We start from the raw sequence: 20,913 nt of genomic DNA, 5'->3' as shown, positions 1-20,913 counted from the left end.
TAGTGAGTCAACAAAACGCATCAGTCTTATCACAGAAATGCTTCACAAATCTAGTCTCTCTCCTCTCTTGCCACTGCCCCTGCCTTACACCAGGAACTCCTTATCAATCAAATGGATTGATGTAATAACCTCTTACTGGTCTTCCAACCAGGAATCTCTCCCCAACCTGGCAATCGTTCACATACCTGAACCTAAAAAAATAAGTGCTAATCCGTCACTTGACAGTGTGAAGATCTCCATTGCTCCACCGCATTGCCTTCAGATGAAGCTCTAACTCCTGAAACAGTCGGGTCCCAACCTACTTCTCCAGTCTTAACTCTTGAAGCTCTTCTCATTTATATCTAGTCAAATAGAACTTCTCATTTGCTCCCTCTGAAATCTTAAATTAATATCCTCTCTGAGTGGCTCAGACCTCCTATCTGTCTGATTTATTCACTACCTTAAACACAATATATCTAAATCTTTACTTCACTGAAATCTCTGATCCCTCTGTAATATCCCTTCCCCATTTACTTCCAATCTATTAGCTCCTTTTGAGCTAATGGTCCATCCCCAGACTCCAATTATTTCCTTAAGATTTCTACATCTCTCATGCACTTCTGCCCTTATAACTCATCTATAAAAAGTGACCCTGGATTAATCCAAATAGGTGAATTCTTCACTCCAGTACCACGGAGGGTCATCACCTTTAGCAGTTTTGTGCTCAGAAAAAAGTCCACTGAATTTTATGAAAATAGTTTATAATAGTTTATCATTTATAACATTAGGTGTCATTCTGTTCCATGGGAAATTAGTGAAATGGATGGGTATTCAGAATATTCTCTGATGCCTTCATGGGCATTAGAGCTTTATGGTGAGGAACTTCATGCAGATGATATCTATCCCTGAAAAACTTTACCTTGGTCAATGAGAAGTTTGAACCCATGATCAGGATGCAAAAGGGTTAGAGGATGACCTTGTGACTCTCTTCCTAGCCAGTCTACACACAAGTCTCATCATAGGAAATCCTACTCAGATGAGTTTCTGACTAAACGACTGTCTATAACTGAATTAGAGGCTCTTTAATCAATAAAGACAGTTGTATTCATTTTTTTTTCCTTTTTGCTCTCTTATCTGGAGTGGTATTTCACTTCTAGTAATATCATTAGCAATTTTTATCCAACACACTGTAGAATAACTGGAAAAACCTATCAGTAACTTGCATTCCAGGTAGGGATCTTGAACCTGAGCCTAGGAGAGTTGCTGCTGGCTGTTAGAGGAAAAGGCAGAGGAGAGCCCTCCCTAACCTGAGAAGGGGTTCAAATTGAAGCCTTCCTAAATGTGGATCAAAGGTCAATGAGAGGTGGGGCAGCCATGGTGGCTCAGCAGGCAGAGTTCTCACCTGCCATGCCGGAGACCCTGGTTCAATTCCCGGTGTCTGCCCATACCAAAAAAAAAAAGTCAATGAGAGGGACTCCCAGGGCCCAAAGTGCAAGGCGCTCCCCTCGGTCATCACTGCCACCGGTCGACTCATGCAGGACAACCTGGTTCTGGAGTCTGGGGCAGAATTAAACAGTCCATGTCGAGCAAAAAGGTAAAGACCAAGACCACCAAGAAGCGGGCTTCACCGTGCAACATCCAAAGTGTTTGCCATGTTTGACCAGTCACAGGTTCAGGAGTTCAAAGAGGCCTTCAACATGATCCATCAGAACAGAGATGGCTTCATCGACAGGCAGATTTGCGCGATACACTAGCTTCTCTAGGGAAGACCCAATGGATGCATACCTTGAGGCAATGATGAATGCGGCTCTGGGTCCCACAAATGTTACCATGTTCCTCACTATGTTTGGTGAGAAATTAAATGGCACAGACCCAGAGGATGCCATGCTTGCTTTGATGAAGAAGCAACAGGCACCATCCAGGATATTATCTGAGAGAGCTGCTGACAACCATGGGGGATCGGTTTACAGAGGAGGAAGTGGATGAGCTGTACAGAGAAGCACCTATGGACAAAAGGGGGACTTCCACGACATTGAGTTCACCCGTATCCTTAAAGAAGGAGCAAAGGACAGGGATGACTGAAAGAACTTCAGCTAAAACCTTCCAGTTAATTTATCTTACTCTGTTTTACTTCCAAGACACTTCCCTCACCTTCATAGAACCTTTTGCATGCATTTAACATCACAGCTCTATCTTCTTTCTTTCTTTTGAGGTATTTATTCCAGACCTCTCTACCACTTAGCAATAATATTAATCAGACTGGAAATGGGGATGAGGTTGTAAGTTGTGCTGAAAAGAGATTGTGAATAACAATCAACAAATGTAAAAGCCCAGGAAAATATATCCATATTTCTGGTTTTGCTGGATTTTTACATTTTTATATAATAAAAATGCTATTTTGAAATAAAGATAATGCTGACATAAATGGAATATAAGGGCAAGTTAAATCCAATGAGTGGTAGTTGGGGGTAGTTCTTTTTTCAGGTTTTCAATGTCATACCATTCAAATTTCATGGTAAAATTGATTTTTTTGTATATATGGGACAGTATTTTTCAGAACTTTTAAGTACAATTTAACATTATGCAGTAAAAACTAGTTAGGCCTTCATTTATTTTCCCACACTGCTAGTAAGTCAAATATTTGAATTATCGAATGATAAATATAGAATATATTGGAAAAAACATTAAACATTTTATTGATGTAAGATTTTGAGGAAAAGGGGCAAAATCTGAAGAAAAGAGTAGTTAACTACTGAAATTTACTGTGTGAAGCACTGCATGTATATTATTTGCATTGAATCTTCACATCAACTTTGTGAAATAGATTTTTATTACTTTTATATTTCCAGTGGGAGAGCTGAGTTAAGAGTGGTTGAGTAACTAACTGGTCAAGTCAGTATTAGTGAGTAAAAGAGTCAAAATTTAAACCGAGGTTGTCTAACTCCAGAACTTTTCATGCTTTAACCACCTTGTTGTCTCTGAAAAGTCCCAAATTCTTAAAAGTGTCATGCATTTCTACTATATTATAAAATAATTCTGTAGCCATAATTGAGATTTTGAATAATCTTATTGTAACTGATTATTTGAACAGAATTTTAGAAAATTCTATCCAGATAAAAAATAGAAAATAAAAGATTATAATCAAAAATAAAAGGCAATGAGAGGGTGCACCGGTGGTTCAGTGGTAGAATGCTCACCTTCCATGCGGGAGACCCTGGTTTGATTCCCAGACTATGCACCTAAAAAAAAAAAAAAAGTCAGTGAGAAAGCCCATTTGTGATTCTGTTCAAAACAAGAACAGAAAAAGCTAAGGGTCAAGCACACAGAATTATAGAAAATAAGCACCAATGCAGAACACTTCAGGAACAAAACATGGGAGGATCAAAACCTGAAACAAAACTGTTGTAAGAAAGAGGAAGCAAATTTCAGGAGAGCAGCCAGGGCACTGCCCAAATTTCAATAGCTAGGATTCAAGAGTCAGAATTGGCAGTGGGAAGACCTTGCCCATTTTTAGATAAACAGCCTGGAAGAATCACATGTAGCCCCAGAAACTTAGTGAACAGCTGAACTTATATTCACTGTACCAAGGCAACCTCTGAACACCTCTGCTTGGCAATTATCCTAGCAAGTAGGCTCAGCAGTTCCCAGCCATCTGTATTTGTATAGATTACCATAAGGAACCATTTCCTTGCCTCCTCAGGGGATGCCAAAGGTATTTTTTTTCCCTACAAATGGTACATGAATCCAGAATCACCCTTACCAAAGGAATCTCAGTCCTCTTTTCTCCATCCAACAGTGTTAACTTTTGGCCAATACAAAAAAAATAGCCCTGTTTTCACAACAGTCAGTTGTGCTATTGAAAGGCACAGTGGCAGCCTGCCTTTAATAAAATATTCAAACTAAGGCATAGCCTTCTGAAGACAGGAAAAAGAAGGAAAGGACAATAGGGGACTACTAGCAGGTCAGACTAGAGGAAAGAAGGAAGACATTTATTTGACTCATTTTCCTGGCAGCATTAATTTATGATTCTTGGAAACTTCTGACAGGAAAGTGGGAGTAAGGATTTCAAGAATTCATAGAATCATTCTAAAAAGAATCAGGGGGAGGTACAGTTCATTGAGTCCAGTTCTATCATTTCATAGATTCAGAAAATGAGGAAAAAGGAAAAGAGGGGAATATTTACTGAGGATTCAGGAATCTTATTACCTTATATTGCTCATTTTGCCTATCCTTAAAAAGAAGTATAAGGCAATGATATGTCCATTTTACAAAGATGGAAACAAAGGATCAACAAGATTAAGTAAGTTTTCTAAGGACATGTAGCTGGTAAATTAAACAACCAAGATTTAATATCAGATTTGTCTGTCTCTTATAAAGCCTCTTTCCACTATACCAGCTTGCCTTTGCAATGAGGAATTGGAAGGTCAAAAGACTGTCCTGGATAACATATGCAGTTAAGGGCAGGACAGCTGGTCTCCTGACTCCCAGCCTCATAGTTCTTTCCATTATAACATTGCAACTTTATTTTCTTTAAATGAAGATGGATGACATTGTGAGTTAAATTATCCCTTTCATTCAGTGTGAGGAAGGTCTGTTATTTCTGCCCGCCTAGAGCTTCTCTTACCCACCTTCTTGGAGAAATCTTAGTCAGCCCCTATTTCACATCTCCCCAAAATTCTCCGTTGCACTGGGCTGGTCAGTGACCTTTAACAATTTCCCTTCTCCTTTCTTACCCTCGTAAGTTACTGCCCTTTCTCTTATTCCCTTAGGACCCAGCTCTCTTACTGACACATTAATTTAAAGAATATATTAACTAATAAAAGCCTAATGCTTTCCTGTAGTGTGCCCTCCCAGACATCATTTGCATGTTAATATCTGTCTCCAATGTACTAACCCAACAGATTCAACTCTAGGGACTTTCAGGCGTCAGGATTGTCAAGGACGGGTCCTTATGGACTAAAGAGGTCCCCAACTCTCCCACACTGGTTTCTCCTTACTGCCTGTGCATTTCATGGAAATAGTACAAATAAAAACAAATCAAGGATTTTGTAAAGTGCTAGCATTAATATGTAATCAGCAGGCTTCAAATTTGGCATGTCTATTTCCTTTTTCTCAGGTAGTTTCCTCTTTCGCAAAAATTTTGTAGGGGGACAGCAAGGCAATTTGGCCAGAAGTCTGTCTACTCCATAGAACAAATATTCTCAGAAATTCTAAGGGAAAAAAGACACCTCAATAAAAAGTGACAAACCTGAAGGACCTTTGGGGAGAACCCTACCTGACCCAAAAAGTATGTACTTCTCAACATTTTTCACTCTAAACAAAATCTTGAATTAACAAATCTCCTTAAAAATCAGTTGCCTTATTGAATTGTATTCTTCTAATGTGATATGATGATCAACTTTTTTATTACCTGACTAGGCTATGGTGTCCAGCTGTTTGATCAGATACCAGCCAGATGTTGCTGTAAAGGTGCTTGTATTTGGGATTAGCATCTACAATCAATTTATTTCAAGTAAACGAGAGTACCCGCCATACTGCAGGTGGACCTCAGCCATTCAGCTGAAAGTCTTGAGAGCAAAAATTGAGGTTTACCAGAGAAGAAGAACTTCTGCGTCAAGACTACAACATAAATATCTCTTTGAGTTTCTAACCTGATGACCTAATGTCTAAAGTCTAATGATTTTGGACTCAGGGCTGCCACATCAACTCTTGCCAGAATTTCCGGACTGCTAGACTGACCTACAGATTTCAGACTTGCCCACCGCACTTATCACATGACCTATTTTCTTAAAATAAACCTCTTAATATATAATAAAACATATATACATATATCCTGTTGGTTATGTTTCTCTGAAGAACCCTGACTGATACATCCAGTACATCCTGCTAAACAAATAACTGATCATAAATTTAAACTTCATATCTTAAGCCCATTATAAGCATTTAACTCTTATTAGTATTTTTAAGGTCTAGAGCAAAGATTGAATCATTAAATTCCATTGTCATGTGTTAAAGATAAGCTCTCTAAATCCCATTAAAATATATATGCTTGAATGCTCCTTCATTTCAAAAAGTTGAAAAACAAAAAAATGGAAAACTTGACTTCACTAAAAATATCCGTGCCAAATTGCAAATATGGATGGGGAAGTTGTCACTTAATAATAGCCAGGCAAATGCTTTCAAAATACCTGAAACCAATATAACAATAATTATTACTTGCTTGAAAGCTCTAGGCTTAGCGTGACTTCTATATTCGTACAGAACGTAGCTTTAGATGATCACATTTGATTCTGTCTCATTTCACACTAAAGCAATGTCACATATAATGACGTTATCAACCTCCAAAAAACACATAGCTGTTGTAACAGAGTATCTTAATCCAACTAAATTAGTGGTTTGTCACTAATTTGCTACAGCACTAATTTTATCAAGGTACAAACACCATGGAGAGCAGTCTACCTCCATTTACTAATATGAAAACCTAGGCCTTTTCTTTATCAACACTGCCACCTTCTGTTTAGTGTGGGCTTGAACATCTATCCCTTCAAAAGCAGTGAATTTATTTTGGATTCAGAAGTACTTCAAGTTGTAAGAGACTAGAAGGAATGTGTAAGCCAGTCCCCATATACTGTATGGATAAGGAAAGTGAGGCCCAAAGGGATTGAGTAACTTGCCCAATGTCCTCCAGCCCTTTGTCCCATAATGGAACCCAAAGTTATGGATTCTCTCCCTGGTTCTCTTTCAATCAGCATATCTATTATTAAATAGTACAACACTGTGAATGTAAGTAACAGCACTGAAATACCTGTCCAAATGTGGTTAAAGAGGGAAATATTAGGTTGTATATATGATAATGGAATAAAATTAAAAAGAAAAAAAATCCATGGAAATAAACTACACAAGCCGTGAGCCCTAAGTTAAATCACGGGCTACAGTTAATAGTACAATTATAAAAATACAATTGCATCATGTAACAAATGGACCACACCAATTCGAGGTGTTAATAATAAGGTGGCATATGGGAAGCCTGTGGTTTATACATGATTGTACTGTAAACACAACTTATCTAAAATAAATAAATAAACAATTAGTACAGAGTAGAGAAGTTACATCAATAATTTAATAATGGTTTCTCCAAGCACAGGACTTTTAGACCTTTTTTATTTGGCATTGTTTTTGCTTATTTGCTTTACATAAATTTTGTTCAGTGAGCAAACATTATACTTTCAATTTTAAAATATTTGTATTTGATCAATATGGGACTTTAAAAAATTAATATAGGCCAGAAAAGCAACAGATAACTAAAAATTTTCTTTTATTCTTCTCCATTTTCTTCTCCTCACTTATGAAAACTTCTATTAAATCAAGCACAATACCAAGGCTAATGACTAAAAAGAATATTTTAGAAAAACAAGGTATATATTTAGGAGTATATCTATATTTAGGAGTAAATAAAAAGAATCGTGATGCGAAACATTATGTTTAGTAAAGAGAGATTTTTAAGTGGGCAACTTTAAGAAACTTGCATTTAGGAATTCCTTTTTTAAATCTTGCACCAAGTGAAATGTCTATATTTCAAGTGCCCCAACCTGGGCAGGATAGGAAAAGCACAGAGTCTAGAGGCTTCACTGGACATATCTGACAACCTGCTGGGTGTCACGCTCAGGAAAAACTGATGCTGTCTGCTCTCTCCTCCTGTCTGGTCTGGGAAAATCTGACTGGGTGTCTATAATATCGAGGAGAACCTCCTCAAAACAAAGAAAAAAAAAGACTCCATATAGACAGGGCAAGAAACAGAAAAACAAGAACTGAGAAATTCTGATCAGTTAAACAGAATCTATGCTAGAGGTTTAGAAAAAGTTGAGCTGAATGCCAGAGTACAAAGTCACCCAGCAAGAAAGTACTAGGTAAAAGAGTGAAAACAACCTCCAGAATAAACAACTTAAGGAAATTGAATGCCTAGACATCAGTAAAAAAAGAACATGTCATACTAGGAAGAGTGAAGCTAACTCAGTCAAAGGAACAAACCAACAATTCAAATGCGATATAGGAGTTGAAACAACTACATTCTTCAGAGTTAAACAACTCCTGTGGATGCATTAATTTGGAATTTTCACTTAGAGCTGTGAATTTCTGTTAATAAATCCCCATTGGAAAAACCAACCCTAGTATATTTCATTATAGCAGCTTTAGCAAACCAAAACATTCACCAACCCAATATTCAAGATATATATTAAATTTTTATATAATTTTAGATCACTGGACTTACCAGGAATGTTACCAAACAGAGTTACTTATCATTTGCCTGAGGCAACAGATGAGCTTAAAAGCTGGAGATCACATGATTTCCTAAGGAATTATTGTTTTGACATTTTATGGGTAAGCACAAAATTAGAAAAAATAGAATTCCTTAATAAACGATCACTGGAAATTTGTTCTAAAATATAATATTAGTAAAAATAAAAGATAAAACTAGGAATCATTCATACTTTCACAAAATAGAATAAAATCAAACTTGTATGATAGTCCTTGTATTTAATTTTAATTGTAATTCCCCTAAGTTACATAAAAATAAATCAAAGATTCTTTGCCCTAAAACTAATAGAATGCTATGATGTTTTATTTCCATTTTCCTAAATGTGAATGGCCTTTAATGTCATTATTTTTTGCTGTGGTTTTTGCATAGCATGTTCCATAAAATCAAGAATATAAGAAAAGATTAGATATTAGTAAGCTGCCCTGAGATGGTATAGAAACTGAATTGGGTTTCCCACAAGAAGAATACCTTCATATTTCAATCATAGGAAGATGTGTCTTACTCAGCATCCATCCAACTCTACTATCAGCAATCATGGAAGTAGCCTAGAAAGAGCTAGAGATACTCATGCTCTTTTCCGTGTATTCAAAGCCAAGACTTCTGAGAGTTTCTTAGTAGTTCAGAAGTCTCCAGCTAAATTGCTCTTCCATCCTATCCTTCTCTCATTAGTCCACACAGACTACACATGCTAGAATAGTGAAACTATCATTAAATGTCTGAAGAAATTAACATTAATTAAAATATACTGAGGAAGGGACGGCTATCAGAGAAAAGCCAAAATAAAAGCATCATATCATCAAAAGAGTATGGACTTCGGACATAAACAAAGAATAATCTCTGGTTTTGAATTCTAGTTCTTTCATGAAGAAATTGTGTGACAATGGCCAGTTAATGTATTTAAACCAACTTCCTCATTTGTGAAATGAGCATTATAAATGTTTCACACACATACAGCACAATGCGTGGTATATACTAAATGATTAAAAGTGATTCCCTCCTAACCACTCTCCCACACACCCATCGATCTCTCCAAATGGGACCTGTTAGTGTATTAAGGATATCTGTCATACGGTTCATTTTCCAGATTAAAATAAATGTCAGGAAGCAATAAAGTATATTTCCAAAACAGATTGATCAGTGCATTGTGACCATCCCCTAGCACGTAAAAGCACTGAAGTCTGCAATACATAGCCCTAGCCCTCTAGTCGTCATTGCTGTTTCAGCAGCCAATCAGATTGCGTTTGACTTACGGTGGGCTCACAGGTGACAGTATGTAAATGTTAATTAAGGTTAAACAAAACGAATGTGTCTTACAGTTGCCAGAAATGGAAAGTACTTACTCCTAGAACTTTATACACAGTCTAGTTAAATTATGTGCACGCTAATAATTTACTGAATTGAAGTATAAGAATATTCCTGATTTTTTTCCTGTGTTATCATCTTTGACTGTAAGGGAAAGTTCATCATTACTTAACAGATGAAATGTTTTGTTGAAAATCTTTTACCTCCAACGTATAGAATGATGTGGACCTTGTATTTTGACAGTTAATTGCAAATCATCAAAAACTGTGATCGGCTCTTCCCAACAGCGTAAAGGAAGAAAAAAAAAATATATATATATATATACACACAGTTCCAGGTACATAAAGTAATGTGCAGCAGGTTTCGCTATTCATTATTTCACAGCCAAGAATAAACCATGTCTCTAAAACTCCAAGATTTCTCAGTATGGAAATAATTGCTTTGGTTAGGAATTGGTGATTAATAGAAATAGTTTAGGGTGATTAAGACATCCTGTAAAATGACAGAAAAATTACCAACTTTCAAACTATTAGAATACAGTAAAATACACTAACCCCAAAATTCTACTGAACATAAGTTCATTGTTTTCTGGATGTTGAGAAGCTTCAGAATCTTGTGCTTCCAGGTATTATAAACAAATTAGAAACAGATCATTACATTACCCATAAAGAAGGAATAAGGAACTCTATAGTAGCTTGACTCGTTAATTACGGTGCCTTCAACACTTCACTGCCAGCAGCCCCTTCTAAGGGAAACGACCCTTGCTCACCACTTTTGCATAGGGGCAGCCCACACAGCCATGTTTCAAAGTTAGGGCAATACCTGTTGATAGGTCCAAGGGCAATTATTTAACCCAAAAGTAGCTAATTCGTAGTCTAGTCAGCAATCTAGAGCGTGTCCCGCAACGGGAAGAAGAAAAAAAATTCAAACTCCCTCTTAGGGAGTTAAAACTTTTAAAAAACATTTCGAGTACTAGAGAAAGCCAGCAAAGACTTACAGTAAAAATAATGGAAGGGAGAAAGCTGTGAGAGCCAAATTTATGAGTAAGCCAAAACTGTGAGTAAGCAGAAGACATAGGGTAAAGAAAAGTTAAATGGAGAATAGAAGGTAAAGAATGCAGCCAGAACAGTGAGGAGAATGGAGCAGACACATGAAAAATTCCTGAATCACATTAATGACCAAGTTCTTGACTAAAAATCAATAGATTCCAGCTCTCCAAATCCTTACAGCTGCCTTGGATTCTGAGCTGACATTTAGTTCTGTGTTCCTTTGATTCTCATGTCCTGAGTCCTTCTCCTACCCCAAATTACTTGAGATATATTGATCATTTGATTGTTTCCAATCTTTTCAATAAAGAGATTAAACTCCCTGCTGCCTCCCTGACATTCTTAATACTCTTGAATAATCCTTTGTTTTTTGGTAACTTATTTAGTCATCATTTATCTCCCCCTCATATAAGATTATCTCAGGAATATTAATAAAGTTCATTTTAAGTGGCATATAGACTCGCTGTGATCCAACACTCGAAGGCTAAATTGAATTCAGAAATAGAGAATTTAAATGGAGCGTCAAGGTTAAACTGTCCATGTAAACTTAAGCCAACTCTACAAAAGAATGAATCTGGGGTACTTGTTATAACGATTAGAAATTTTCAAGTGCCACTGGTCTTCGAACCACAAGGAACTAATAAAATTTGCATCATTTTGCACATAGCTGCATATTAAGTTCACAAGTACTTAAGTCAATATACAAAATTAAAGTGGAAAATTCTGTTGACTTGTATGCAGGCACAATATCCAAATTATAAAACGTGAGCAATAGATAGCAACTGAGTAAATCAGAAATGCCAGGAGAGGAGCAGGGGAGACAAAGGAAGAGAAATGGAGCCAGAGACTCTAAAGTAAAATTATGATCCCAAATTCATACTCAAATCACTTTAAATTCTACAAGTAAAACAGGGCCCAGTCTGGAGAAGCATGTAGTTAGTTCTAGAAAAAGGACAGAGTAAAGAAAAGAAAAGATTAATACCCCCATTGATCCCTGATCCTCTCAGATTTCTTTTTAAATGTGGTAAATAAAGTTTGTGTTCTTTAGTTCAATGATACGATTGAGTTGACCATAAAAAGAAACTAACTGGGCATTTGTGGTTGATGCTGAAAAGCGAAAATTTTTACTCAAGGAAACCTAACTAAATTTTTGCTAAATTATGTTAATGGACTTTGTATTTAGTTATGGTACACCAAGAACACTTGCTCCCTATTATATCCTAATCTTCACTACAAATGGAGGTTGCCATGGTTTTTTCAAAAGACTATCCTATTGGGTACATGGGTAGTTTAGTGGTTAGAATGCCCGTCTTTCATGTGGGTGACCCAGGTTCGATTCCTGGACCATGCACCCAAAAAAAAAAAAAAAAAAAAAAGACTATCCTATTATCCTATTTTCCCAAGACATGCGATGTTTGGGATTCTATATAAATAGCAAGGAAAATCAGCTCAAGATTATAGGTACCTAGTTGTGATTAACTCAGATTCTGCCTCTACCCCTTCTTCACCACTCACCCTTTGCACTGGAGTCCAAGGTCATCTGATGGAAAGGTGTCACAGACATTGCCAAGCCCATCTCCATTACCATCAGTTCTACCAGATCTGGCAATGGAGTGTCCATGTAAACAGCTCTACCAATGGATGTGAGGCATGGTGACATGGCATGGCCATTAAGGCTGAACAGGCTTGAACAGAACAAAACCAGACCTACTCCATGGTTATTTTGCATTCCTTATCCTAGTAAATGAACAACAAATTGGGAAGGTATAAGTTGGGGGCTACAAGTATACACGTGGAATACTTGAGAAAGGTGTCAAGATTTTCCTTGAAAATATATGCAGAGTATTTTAAAAATCCAAGGGGGGAACAAAGTAAACTTTTTTAGCTTCTCTTCACTCAAGAGAAGCATTGCATTAAAAAAAAGTCAAAGATTTCACCACCGTTCGAGAAATGTTTTTATACATTGCTCAAAGGTGAGTCCAAAAATAAAAGTGCCAACTGTTAGTGTCATTTTAAATGCTAAAACTTTTTGTAATCTATTATAAAGTTTAAATGACAGAGTAAATAAAGTTTTTAATGGCAATAGAGACAGAAAATCTGAACTCACTTTTTGGAAACCTGTTAAGTTTAAAGTGATTTTTTAGCAAACTCTGCGTTCTCCCTGTTTCAAAGAAAAATAATTCAGAGACCATCCCTTTTTTATTCCTCTGAGAGTCATAAAGAGCAATGACTGAAATGATTTTGAGAGGAAAAAAAGAACTGACAGCTAGCAGGAAGAATGGATAATGCTGTGAAGAAAGAAGTTAGAAGGGAAAAATATATCCTGGATAAAGGAGTAAAAATATAGTGGAAAATTGAGAAACAATCAGAGAAGAATAAATGAATCAGGGAGAATCAAAACTGTAAAAAATAAATAAATAAAAACCTTTGCATTCAAAACGTAAAATATAATGGGCACAATATTGGCCAGAAAAAATTCTCAAAAAAAATTATGTTACATCTAGTGCCTATAAAATATGTTCACATTATGAAATTCTATTTTCCTTAACATATGAATTATTTCTAAACTAGCACTAGACTAAATAGATTATCATATTTGCTATATTTATCACTTATCCTTAGTTAGTAATAACTCAATTGCATTTCATAAGAAAAAATAATTAAATGGGAAACAAAGGCTGGACTTCTTACAGAGAACGCACTTGCTTCCTTTTGCTATTGCACTGCAAAAATTCTTCAAGAGTGAATCATTAAGCCTTGGGAGTTTCCTTTTAAACTTCTTTCTTTAATATTACAGTCAATGCCCTACCAAAAAATTGGACTTAACTGCCTTCATCTGAAATACATTTCTCTTTATTTCAAGCAAAACATCAAATATCAAGCACAAGTTTTGTAAAATACAACTCAACAAGATCTATTATATATATTTTAAAAGGAAACCTCTGTCAGCCCAGGACTGCAATTAACTTTTTATGGATTATAAAGTAAGTCAGACCCGTTTACTTTAAGTAAGGAGGTACGGCTTCTTCTTTCCCAGAAACTTGCAATGCAGTCACCTATTTGGCAGCGTTGGGGACCATTAAATTGTACAAATCCTAAGAGGTCCCACTCACTTTGGGGTCTATGTCAGTAGTGCCCCCTGGAATTGCGCAGTATATAGCCTGTGTGACAGCACACGAAAGGCCTAGCGGTATTTATATTTACCACAGTCAATTTTCCTACAGTACTATGTCATGTACCTCTGTTTCAAAAAGTAACAGCAAAAACATTTCTTATTAACAACACAGATTCTCAGTCTTTGTCATCCATTTCGCAAGATGCCGTGAGCTTTCCTTCAGACACATTTAACTCTTGAATCTGCACTTACTACCTGGAAGATTTGGTACATGTTTTCTGATCCCTAAACCTACAATTTACTCATTTCTAATAAAGTAAGCCATCTCTCATCAGAGTGTATGCCAGTTTGAAAGGATTTATGTACCCTAGAAAAGCCATATTTTAATTCTAATCAATCTTGTGAGAGTCACATTTCTTCTAAACCCTATTCAGTACTATAGGTTGGAAACTTGATTAGGTTATCTCCATGGAGATGTGACTCAATCAGTTGTGGATATTAAACTTGATTAGATGGAGACATATCTCCACTCATTCTACATGGGTCTTGATTAGTTAACTGGAATCCTATGAAAGAGGAGGTCATTTCAGAGAGAGTTCCTTTGAGAACGAGGAGAGAACCGCAGAGTCCACTAGCCGGAGACCTTTGGAGACAGAGAAGGAGAACGCCACTGGGGAGCTTCATGAAGCAAGAGGTCTGGAGAGGAAGCTAGCAGATGTTGCCATGTTCGCCATGTGCCATCCAGTGAAAAGAGAAACCCTGAACTTCATCGGCCTTCTTGAACCAAGGTATCTTTCACTGGATGCCTTAATTTGGACATTTTTATAAACTTGCTTTGAGACATTTTCTCAGCCTTAAAACTGTAAACTAGCAATTTATAAAATATGTCATTCTAATTCTGGTATATTGCATTCCTGCAGCTAGCAAACTAGAACAGAGTGTTATAGGCATTAAGTGCAAAAGCACAGGTAAACTTCCTGACACAGAATAGGTACCCCAAAAATACTATCATTATTTACCACCAATTTACTCATTCTTACCAACTTGGATTATAAAAAATTCCAACAGTTAAGAGATTCAGGATTTATATCAAGGCTCAGAATTTTTAATTATATTACTAATTAGATCATTGTTATAAATAATATGAATGGCTTTATGTATTTTTATGTAGGTATATATGAGTTGTGTCCAAATATTTGTATGGCTTCATATACACACATTCAAATCATCACACAATTTCAATGAAGGAACATTAGTAAATATAGCAATAACTATTAAATGTTATGTTCACCCATAAAAAATATTACCCTAGGTTCAATTATCTTGTAGAGGAAAGGTGAATACCACCAAACATATAGAAAACTGCTAATCTAATTTTATACAAATTGCTTCACTAATTTAGAAAAGGGAAGCGTGGTTTTATTGGTGGCCAATTCATTTAATGAAGCTAGTAATATAACCTTGATACCAAAACCTAAGATATTTTAAAAGAGAAAATTATAGATTAATCTCACTTAGGAGCAGGGACATGAAATTCTAAACAAAGTATTATAAATCTAAGTCCAGCACTGCATTAAAAAAATACATGACTATGTTTTACTTATAACAATAATACCAGGATTATTAAATGTAATAAAGTTCTATTTATGTAACTGACCAAATGAATAGTTTAGAAACAAATAAATGTAAGCTCAATATAAACTCAATAGCCAGAGCTTTTATATACATACATATATATATTACTTTTTTATCATGGGCAGGTAATATATATATTACCTTTTTTATCATGGGCAGGAAAAATAAGGCTTAGCAAAATAGAAATAAAATTCATTAACTTAAAAAGGGATCCATAGTAAAACCTCACAGAGAATACTATTCTTACTAATGGCAAAGTTCTAAGCAGTCCCTGTAAAATCAGGCATTAAACAAGGGCATTTCTATCACTACTTCTGTTCAGCCTTGCACTGGAAGTCCCAGCCAAGGTAGTAAAAGAAAAGAAAAGAAGGATTTAAACATTGAAAGGAGTAAGCGTAAGTGTCACTATTTCGTAGATGACATGATTTTCAGCCTAGAAAACTTAGAGAATCGATAGACAAACCATAATAAGAGAGCTTAGCAGAATTATGGGGTGGGGGGAAAAGCAATTTATAGAAACTACAGTATTCCCATACACCAGCAGGAAACAATTAGAAAATATAATTTTGGGGGGTGGGCTGGGGGCAGGGGTAGCCTAGGTTTGGAGGTTGGTGCCTGCAGCCTTTACGCGCTGGCAACAGCCTGCAGAGAACAGGGAGGGGGAGGCAGTGCTCGGGAGGGGTGCAGCAGAGGTGGGCTGGGCTGCACTGGGGTGGGGGGGCATGTGCACTGGGGCTGGTGGACAGGGGGTGCCTGGAGCGTGGGAAATGGGAGCCAGGGGTGGGGTTCGAAAACATAATTTTGTAAAGAACCCATATACAACAGCGGCAAAAACTATGAGATACATGGAGTCAAAATTTGTAAAAGTTGAGTAAACCTTAAATTGAGAAAAATTACAAAACATAAGTGAAAAGTAAAAAATTTTATGGCCAAACAAAAGAAGAAAGAATTCTATGCAGTAAATGTTCTTAGGACAGAGAATCGGTTAAATATATGAAAAATACATGAATGGGATTACCATACACAAAGGTTGCTTGTGATTTAATAGATGAGAAAATGAAGAGCAAAGATTTTAAAGATTTATGAGAAGGGGAAACTATAGGTCTGTAAGACAGATTTCTGAAACAAGACACCAAAAGTATAAATGATAAAGAAAATACACTATCAAATACTGTAAAAAAGAATACTTTGAGTGCAACAGAAGACCCAAAGAAAAAACAAACAAGCTACAGTCCAGAAAAATATACTAACAGCATATTTAACTACCACTGGATAGCAGCCAGAATTTACCAGTAACTCTGAAAAATAAAGCGAATATAAAAGCTCAATAGAAAAATGGGCAATGGATATAAAGAGGCAAGTCAAAGAGGAAGAAATATGAATGGATAATGAACAAGTGAAAAGCTGTTCCCCCTAACCAGTAATCTGGAAAATGTAACTTATGATGTGATAGTATTTCACATTCCTGAGGCTGGCAAAAAAAAGTCAAATCTGACAGCATTGGCAAGGGAGCAACGGGAACTCCGGTGAACTTCTGGTAGAATTATAAATTGGTACAATCCTGAAGAAAAATTTGGCAATATCTAATAAAATTGAAGATAAACATACTTTTTTTCTCTCAGCGATTCCACTTCTAGACATAAACCCTAGAGAAATTCTTACAGGAAGTAGCCAAGGAGACTGTACACAATTTTCTTTGCACTGTGATCAATGGTAAAATATTTAAAATGGCCCACACATCTACCAACAGAAGAACAGATTAATAAATTGCATGGTTAAACTATGAAAAATTATTTAAATATATTATTTTATGCTTTTCAATAGATTTGCAATATTTCCATGTTTTACAATAAGAAATATAAGAGACTAAGTATTGGGCACAGAGGCCAGATAGAATAGGTATATTTGAGAAAGGAAATATTCTGAATATTTCAAATCTGTGAGCTATGCTTGAGAAACACTAGAAGAAATGAATACACAATAAATTCACAAACACCTTGAAGATAATCAGAACGCATGATCTGTAAGGAACAGGTCTCATCAGCCTAACTTAATTTCGTAACATGACAGAATAATAGACTTGGCAGATCATGAGGAAGTGATAAATGCAATGACTCAACTTTAGTAACAATTTTCATCCTATACCATACGGGATTCTCATCAAAAAGAAAACTGGTATGGCATAGACCAGACCTAGACTCAAGCTAATAGAATAAAATCACACAGTACCCAAGATATTGGATACATTTTCTTCCCAAAGGTCCCTTATCAACTTTTGAAAGCAAAACTAGAGGCAATGCTAGGTTCACGTGTCTCTTGGCCTCAGAGGTAACAACATTTTAAAAAATACCATAGGTCTTAAAAGTGCAGTTGACATCTGTCTAAAAGAGTGTGAAAAGAGCTCTGTAATATGGAGATACATTTATTAAATTAAAAAAGTGGCCAGAACTAATCAAATATTTTAAGATGCCAAAAGAGTTAGCGCACCCAAAGAAGAAACGTTAATATTCCAAATATAAACAAGGAAAAATAACTGAAGTCATAACTAGGAGGTGCAGTTCATAATCCTTCAAATGAAAACAACTTTGGCAAGGAAAGCGGTGCTTTTCCACCAAGGAATCAACTTGAAGAGAGACACATAAGACAGAGGGGGGAGAACGGCTCTCCACAGCTGCCCCTCCATCCAGTGCAATGAGCAAACAACAATCAGGTGGGCAGCCAGCCAAGTCACCTCACTGATGAGAGTATAAATCAAGGGAGGGGTTAGTATTGGACATTTAGTTGACTTTTAAACATCAATATGTCACTGTGAACTGAAAAACAATTACAATGATGAGATATATAAATAAGAACACTATGTGGCATGCACCTAGAGGTCCTGAGGACCTGTCTCTTGCTTCCACACCTTTTGGATGGAACAGACCCTGGGACTATCCACCCCCACCCCCCACTTCTGCAGCCTTGGACCACCCTCCAACTGCATCTCCAATTGCAAGCTCTGGGACCTTCTTCTTGGCCATCCTCGGCTTCCAGAACCAACTAACACCATTTGGGGGGGGGGGGGGGTTAGCTCCTCCTGGTCCACAAACCACAAGCTCCCAGATCCTGCAGAATTATCCAATTATTCTGCCACAAGTGGAAGCCTCTGTCAACCACCCTGGTCAACATGCATCTCTGAGCCTACTTCACCTACCTCTTTCTGGGCTTCTACTTCCCCCATGACATTGTGGTCCTGAGGTTATGGGCCACTTTTTCCATGAGTCGATGACAGAAAAGTACGAGGGCACCCAACCTCTCTTCAAAGTGCAAAATTAGCATGGTGCCAGTCCCTTTTCCAGGACGTGCAGAAGCCCTCCCAAGATGAGTGGAGTGAAACCTAAGACACCATGGAAGCCACCATGGTGGAGAAGAGCCTGAAACAAACCCTTTCAGATCTGCATGCCCTGAATTCTGATAATGCAGACCCTTAGCTCCGTGACCTCCTGGATGGCCACTTTCTAGAGAAGGAGGTGAAACACATTAAGAAGATGAGCCACCACCTGACCACCCTCCGCAGGCAGGTGGTCTGTAGGCTGGGCTGGGCGAGTGTCTATTCTAAGTGATCATCCTCAGGTAGGAGGGGCCCCTGCATTCCTCTAGCATCCAGAGCCTGAGCCCCTACCTCCAGCCCCAGAGGAATCTTTTTAACTAACCACCTTGCAGCCCTCTAACAAGCCCCTAATGAAGTGTAAACAATAAAGCTTTTGCAAAACAAAAAAAGGAAGGGAGGAAAGAAGGACCGTATATGACGGTGAGAGTTCAATTATTCTGCTCCATTGTGGGTCCAGTGCCATCTCTGCCTTAGAAGAAATGTGGAAATATGAAGATGGGTGGAGAGAAACTTTAAAATTATTTTATAATAACTTTCAGAGTTATTATAAATTATGAAAGGGAAATACAATTTTAAATTTCAGATTATGAAAGAACTTTAGTGATTTCACGTATATGAAAGGCCTTACCCAAAAGTTTGTGGTCAGCTGTTCTTCATTTTAAGCCAAAGAAAATAATGGTTTTTAGATATGCAACATGAATATTCAGATAAAAAAATTAAAAATAATTTTCCTGGTAACGAATAGCTGACAAATTTTGGAATGGGTTTGCATGAGAGGCTGTAGAATCTCCTCTTAGGGAAGGCTTTTTAATAAATGTGTTATATTCATTATTCAGCTCTTGATAAACTTCTCAAGATTCTCTCAGTCCTCAGATAAGAACCTTTCTCAACATACCCTATGGAAAATTAATAAAATCAATTGAGGAAATATTTTAAGGAAAAAAGTAATAATTACTTACATTATTATTATTTATTATATTATAATATAATATTATAATATTTTATTATATTAATTAATAACAAATTAAGTACTTGGAAAAAATTTTGCATTGCACAATGAAGGTGTTTTTACCTTAAATTACACACCTACATTCTAAAATAATTAGTGCTGATGTTTAAAAACAACTAATACTCTTCACAAAAACATATATAATTTCAGAAAGCATCAGCCCACAAGTCATATTTTCTTTATTTTTTTGTTTCCTTAACAGCTTTTTAATATTTGCATAAAAACAGGACCTTACATGAAAGCATGGATATCAAATCGACGTTGATAATATTACACAAACTTTGAAATACATTGAACAAAAAGCGTCGTGCTGAGGAGCCTGCATGCTGAATGCCTGAACATTCTGATAATAAATAAGACAGTATTTGCCACAGTGATTGCTAATATTCCTTTATTCCCTATCGTTAGTATTTTATCTGTGGAATGGGCTCAACTCAACTAAGAGGAGAGGAGTGGTGAGGGGCGCACAGGCTGTGGGGGTACCCCCCTTTGTGGACTGCACTCTTGCTTTCGAAAGGATTGGTGGGGGCAGGTAACCCCAGAGCATACACACGTGCGTTACTATGGAGGGCGGTTTTCCCAGCTGAGAATGGGGGTGGAGCAGAAAACATCCTGATGAAAAGACTAAGAATAAAAGAAACTGGGGAAAGTACTCTGAATACAGAACTTCATTTAACTTTTTCAATTTGAACAGTCAAAAAATAAGAGTAAATTTCATGTGTAAACAGGACAGAATATAGTGACAGCACCAAGGAGAGCCTAAAAGGCTTCTTCCCCTTTCCTCCTTGCCCAAGGCTGAGCGTGGTGCTGGGAGAGAACTGGACGATGCTCGCATGGAACTGAAGGACAAGAGCCTGTGTCACTTAGTTTTTGTCAGTTGAAAACAACAGAAATAGACTCTACCTAACTGATGGGAAGGAAATGAGCAGTTTCACAATAATATGAGATTACTTATGGAATTAAAGAAAAAGGTAAAGAAAAGATTTTCTGAGAAAGAAATAAAGTCCAGGCAGCTCTAGAGATTAGTAAGAAACAATCCCTTCATCCCCATCCCAGTGTTATCAGCACCCTCCAATCAAGAGGAATCAGTTCCAGTTCTATAAAATTATCCTTATTTCACTAAGGACAAAATTCAAATAA

General features: G+C 36.8%; 1 pseudogene; it reads left to right on the top strand.

The window, feature by feature from the left end:
- The first annotated feature begins 1,558 nt into the window (after nt 1-1,558).
- Nucleotides 1,559-2,061, top strand: LOC143666055 (myosin regulatory light chain 12B pseudogene; annotated as a pseudogene).
- The last annotated feature ends 18,852 nt before the right edge of the window (nt 2,062-20,913 follow it).

This window comes from Tamandua tetradactyla, chromosome 22 (genome assembly GCF_023851605.1).
Source record: "Tamandua tetradactyla isolate mTamTet1 chromosome 22, mTamTet1.pri, whole genome shotgun sequence".
Taxonomy (NCBI): Eukaryota; Metazoa; Chordata; class Mammalia; order Pilosa; family Myrmecophagidae; genus Tamandua; species Tamandua tetradactyla.
Note: the sequence above shows the minus strand (reverse complement) of the source record. Positions and strands in the feature narration are given on the sequence as shown.